The 6,128-nt window shown below is 34.7% G+C and overlaps 1 pseudogene; it reads left to right on the forward strand.

Annotated features, from left to right (window-relative positions):
* The first annotated feature begins 1,431 nt into the window (after positions 1 to 1,431).
* Positions 1,432 to 4,208, forward strand: LOC107737607 (ninjurin-2-like; annotated as a pseudogene).
* The last annotated feature ends 1,920 nt before the right edge of the window (positions 4,209 to 6,128 follow it).

The following is a 6,128-nucleotide window of genomic DNA, read 5'->3' on the forward strand; positions in this document are numbered from 1 at the left end:
AAAATGTGCACATGTGCATCTTTTGTTTACAATTTAAGCACTTTTTTTTTTGTTTTACTCTATTGTCTATTCTTCTTTCTTTCTCCTTTTGCTTTTTTGTAAAGAATTAAAATTGAACAGCTTGTACATTTTTCTGATTACTATTATTATTATTATTATTATTATTATTATTATTGTTGTCTTTTTCCATCAGTGCTCTTTTAGCTGATGGAAAAAAACAGTTGCACATTCTCCTGAACATACACTTACTGCTCTACAATAGAAAAAAAAGAGAAAAAAATTCAACTATTAAATATATTAATAATTACCTGCCTGTTACTTAAGAGAAAAAAGTATCTATCTGTGATGAAAGAACACAGCTGTATACTGTAGACAATACTGTATGGAAATCTAAGAATTTAATGGGAAAATAAGTCAACACTTTTTGTCTGTATAAAAAAATCAAATCAAAGTATTCTACAATAATAACTTTGACCAGTGTCTGTGGTTGTGTTTTATTGTGTGCCTGTGATTATTTCTTCTGCCTGATGACATTGCTTCACAAACTGCCAGAACACCTTCCCTTAAAGGAAATCTTTTTTTGGAAAGATGAAGTAATTCTGGTTATCATTTTGGGATGGGCAACAAGGTGTCCAATACTTTTGCATCACATATTGTCAAACTTCGTATTCTGTACATAGTTTGTTCTGGTTCTCATTGCAGGTTACTCTGGTCAGGAACTGCCCACTTAGACTGGAAGAGAACATGTGACTTACATGTGAAGTGATTAACTATAATTTTTACATGCCATTTATCTGAATTAAATGATGCCAATGGGAGACAAGGTTAATGTAACTGTCTTGCTTCCCATGATGGAGCTCTGCTTAATAAGAATATATAATATTTACTATTTGGAGCTGGGATGGTGCAGGGATGCTGGATGAATTGTCATGGAATGAGGTAAGTGAGCATTAGTGAGCAGTCCCCTGGCTTGGCTGGAGCAAAACATCCTGGGAGTACACAATTTACATTCATAGTTTGTTTCAAGTCAAATTGCTGATAAATACATAAAAAGATCATTACAAAAGATAAAATTGTTTTATGTTATTATACTTGGTTTTTGTTATTTGGTAATGGCTTGGTAGATGAGTTTAAAAAAATATCTAGATGTTTTGTTGTGTCAATAGAATACATGAGGTGAGTAATCACTGTGTAAACAAGACTTAGGTTTTAACAACATGTGTTGACTTAAAAACCTGTAATTAAAGGAACGCTGATGTAATTACCACACCTTCTGACGTAACTATGTGAACTACTGAAAGAGTCCCTGAACGAATCATAGCGACTCTTTTTAGTGAAAGTAAACAAAAGATTCGAGTCACTGGGATGAATCAGTCCTCACTACTACTAATACGCTTACAACCAGCAAACATTGGGCAGAGCTGAAGGTGCAATCAGTTGTTTATGTTTTAGTGAAGAAATCATTCATTTCTCACGCAGTTTTTGTATTCGTGAGCTTCTCGAATGCTTCTTTTAAATACCTAGTCCAACTAAGCAAAATCTTCAAAGCTAAGCATCTGTCTCTATGGAGGAGAAACAACCTCTCAATGAATCAGGAACGGTAGAGGTAACGTTTTTCTTGATGTTTGATGCTTTTTATTAAACAAACGGAAAAAGTTCAATTTCAAAACACTTAACTGTTTTACCGCTAAAAGGATAAAATGGAGACGTGCTGTGTTATTTATCTTAAAGGGATAACTATAGGTGGTCATAAAATGGTTTATATTCTGTATTATTCGTTCTTATCACTTTATTTACAGGTTTATCGATTAGTCAACCTATATTCAGTTTTACAAAATATTGTAATAAACATCTATTAGAGTGCATTTAGCATGTAAAAGAGGAATTAAACCAGTTCTGTTTTGTAACTATAAATAGCATATTAGGGAGTGTACATATTGGCTTCTCTTACATAATGTAACGTTAGGTTTGAAAGAACTGGAGAACACCCTTCATCACCACCCAAAACTGCTATGCTGACTGACAGACACACAACTGCAGTCTTACCTTGGGGATGTTTTCATTCCCATCTTTTGTATGGTCGTCGTGATTTTGCCAAGTAAGACATGTTCCTGGATAAACATCTTTTGTTGATCCTGGATCAACATTACTGTCGAAAAATATAGACTAAACCCAATCCCTACCCCTAAACCTAACCCTACCCATAATTTATATTTCTAAAATCAGTGTGAAATGATAGCTGATTACCAAGGGTGTAGAAGCACCTAACCCTGATTGTAAGCCTAAAACAGATATTTCCTGAATATCCCTCAATTCTGATTGGTTAATTGGAATGTTGTTCCAGGATCAACAAGGATGTTGATCCAGGAACATGTTGTACTTGGTGAAATCACAGTCACCCTTTTTGTATATAACCAAAACAGAGTTGTTATCCTTAATCCCTGTTTAAAATATATCCATCTCTTGACTATACAGGAACAAGCTACACGAACACTTCAAAAGAAATGTAAGATAAGAAAAACAATATATGAACAAAATGAGGATCTTTGTGAATTATGTTCTTGGGAAATAAAAAAATTATGATTACACATATGATACAACACTTATATTTGTATGAACTTGAATGTATATGTTTCAGTATATAGCACTAACCCTCAAGACTTATTTTGATGTTCAGCTCAATATTCTGGATACAAATGTTTGAGCACTATCATATCATGCACATATAGGCTATTAACCCTCCGGTCTGGGGTCTCAATTACTCAATAACTTAAAAACCTATGTTGTATTGCATTTGTCGGCAGATTTCTTCATCATCTTAGCAATAAAATCATATGTACGCTCTCAGAAAAAGTAGAAAAGCTATTACAGGGATGGTACCTGTACATTATAGGTACTAATATACCCCCCGAGACAGTAGGAATATTACTAAAATATGATATTATTTGATACTACATGTACCTTATACGTATTTAAGCATGTGAACTTTAACAAGTAGGATAATTACTTAATATTAAATGCATTACATGTTAAGTATTACTACAGTATAATCATGTAATGACGTTTAAAAACTCAGAATGTTATTTTTGGCTGGTGAAAAAAAAAAATATATATACAGTGGTGTGAAAAAAGTTTTTGCCCCCTTCCTGTTTTTTTAATTGTTTGCATATTTGTCACACTTAAAAGATTCAGATCATCAAACAAATTTTTCATATTTTATATATAATATAAATTATGTTGAATGTTTACAGTGTTCACCAATAGATTTTTTTATGTAATGTTCACTCCCTGTCAGGCTCCTGGCGCAGGGAACGCACAGCATCGCTTCAACATGAATCATTACGCTACTAAGAAGAGTGCAGCGCAGAGCATGCTGGATGTGGCTCTTCTGATGGCGAACTCCTCTCAGCTGAAGACAGTGCTGCATTCAGGAAGGAGCACAGCACCGCTTCTACGTTCCTCTCATCGCTCTGATCTCACTGTCCATCTCACTGCAGGTCATTGTTGGCCTCCTGCTCATCTTCATTGGTTAGTTATCTCTTTGAAATTATTCTGCTGTAATTTCATTGATGTAACACTGATGTGTTTTCTCTTGCTCCCTTCAGTGAAGTATGACCTGAATGATGTTAAGAATCAGCCGAGACTTAACACAATGAATGACGCAGCAACTGTGTTTGTGTTCTTTACTGTTCTTATCAACATCTTCATCACAGCTTTGGGATTTGAGTCTGGAGGGTGAGCAGAGTAACAGCAAAGTATCATTAGAAAATAGATTTATACTCATTCTTTCCATCATTTTTATAGTTAAGTTAATTGAGGTAATGTCCCAATGAGAAATCTGCACGTCTATGAACATCTATCCCTTCTTTATTCCCACGTCGGGATAGTTCTCAGACTGTACTAACTTTACATCTCATCCCCTTGTTTCAGGGGCAGTGTAATATTTGAAACTGCACTCGCTCAGACCAGATCTTTAAACTTCATTGATGATGTATAAGCACACAAGGACTGCTCACATGATTGTATTGCCACTCAACCTGCCTTTCATGTCATCGACATGTATTTACCAAACAACTTACTGGACATTGTACTCCATATCATATCTCAGCAAAAGATCTCATGTGATATTTTGTAATGTTTAGGCAGCACATCTGAACAAACTATGAATTTGTCTTTTTCTCAGTTTATGTGAAAGACACCTTTTTACATAAGGGACACAATAGAGAATGTAGTAAAATGTTTGATTTTTTTTTCCCTCTTGGTTATTGCATCTTTATAGCAACACTGCTGAAAATTTCATACGTACATTAGAGATTTGATTTGTACCAGCAAAAAATTTTTGGGATGTAATGATAAATCACTTTGCATATGATCTAAAATGAAGATTTAAAAACAGTTTGGGGATGTTTAGAAATATGAACACATACACATACATACATACATCCATACCTGAAATATAAGAAATGAACAACCCACACTATTTGTTTTACTGAATCACCAAACAAAAATGCTCAAATCCTCAATTATTATAATGCTCAAGGTAAATATTATAAACCGTACTTAGGCCTGTATAATTACAGTATAGCCTATTGTGGATCGTGTTTCGTTGTAATATGCTTGTGGCCGCCGGGGGTCGCTGTAGCCGCATGCGCTGAATGACGCAAACGCATAGCTTTGGACTCGCTCAGCTGCAGAAATAACAACATGGCGGGCAAATCAAAAGAGCAGCTGCTGTCTGTGCGAGTTTACAACACCCTTCAGGTAGTTTACACATCTTAATAGACACACCACGCACAGACAATGACACACAATCATTTTCTGATGTTTCGCGAATTCAGAACTGGCTGTGTTGGGTCTGTAGTAACGTTAGTGTTTTGGGTCTGTGAGCTGCTAGTTTAGGAGCTAACAACAGCTGTGTGTGTAACGGTTAACATAATTAAAATAACATATAGTTTAAGATATTATCTTTTGTCCACAATTCAGTACACCATTTGTGTAATAGAAAAAAATACAGTACTTGATATAATTGCTGGTTTAGTTAACGTTATCGTTTCTTCTGTCAGGCTCAATGTATGCTGCATATGTATCTGTTTAGCGAGCTGACAAATACAAGAAACCAGAGCAAAGTGTCAGTAACACAATAACTAGATGAGCTGTTTGAACTGTTGTGTTGACTGCTCAGAGTCTGGGCTGTCCTCTGGTGGATGGGCTGTACCTGCGGGAGCCGGACAGTGTGCGGGAGCTCCTCTGCTCTCCTTCATTACACAGGACTGATATACTCAAATGGATTTGCGCCAGGTCTGATGCCTGATTGACTATCAAACATGATTAGAATGATGACAAATGTGTAGTTTGCAAATCTGTGTACTAAAATGCCTTACTTTGTTTGTGTGTTTTTACAAAGCATTTGTCCATCCCTAAAGGAGAAGTTTTCCACAATTAAAGCAACTCAGAATGAGGATTTAGTTCAAGGTAATCCTTTGTATGGGTCAAAGACGAAAAAAGGTTTTCAGGCATAAAAACAATACGTTTTAAATGTACATTTTAAGCTTTAAATTTAGGTTCCCCCCCCCTACATTAGAATGTGTATTGTTAAAGTTATTTTTTTCTGAGCATAAAATAATGACTACGTACATTTTTACCATGCCATTCAGTGTAATAATAGTTTAAAAACTTGTCAGGTATATTTAGAACAAGAATCATTAGATAACATTAAAGGACTCTATATAAGGATCGCTAATTGTAATTTAATTAAAATAAAATTATGATAACTTTTTCTTTTATATATTTTAGTAAGCACAGGTTAGAATAAGTAAGTTGTTTCAGTTTTGCATAAGTATATCTGTTACTCTGATATTTATTTATTTACAAAGAGAAGATCCAACAAAATCTCGGTCTGCTCTGTTTCAAATTGTTTTGTTATTTTCTTATGCTTATTGTTTTGTTGTGCTTTCTCTCTCGCACACAGAACTCGCACGGTTTGGTTATGAAATGATGTTATGTAAAGCTAACGACCAGGATTTAATCAAGGTATGAAGTTATACAATGCTGATCTTTATACTGTCTAGTGCAATTTATGTATAGAGCAGAATATAGATTACTCTGAAATGTTTTTGATAATGTGATCT

Source organism: Sinocyclocheilus rhinocerous, unplaced genomic scaffold (genome assembly GCF_001515625.1).
Source record: "Sinocyclocheilus rhinocerous isolate Xijiao unplaced genomic scaffold, SAMN03320098_v1.1 scaffold72, whole genome shotgun sequence".
Classification (NCBI taxonomy): domain Eukaryota; kingdom Metazoa; phylum Chordata; class Actinopteri; order Cypriniformes; family Cyprinidae; genus Sinocyclocheilus; species Sinocyclocheilus rhinocerous.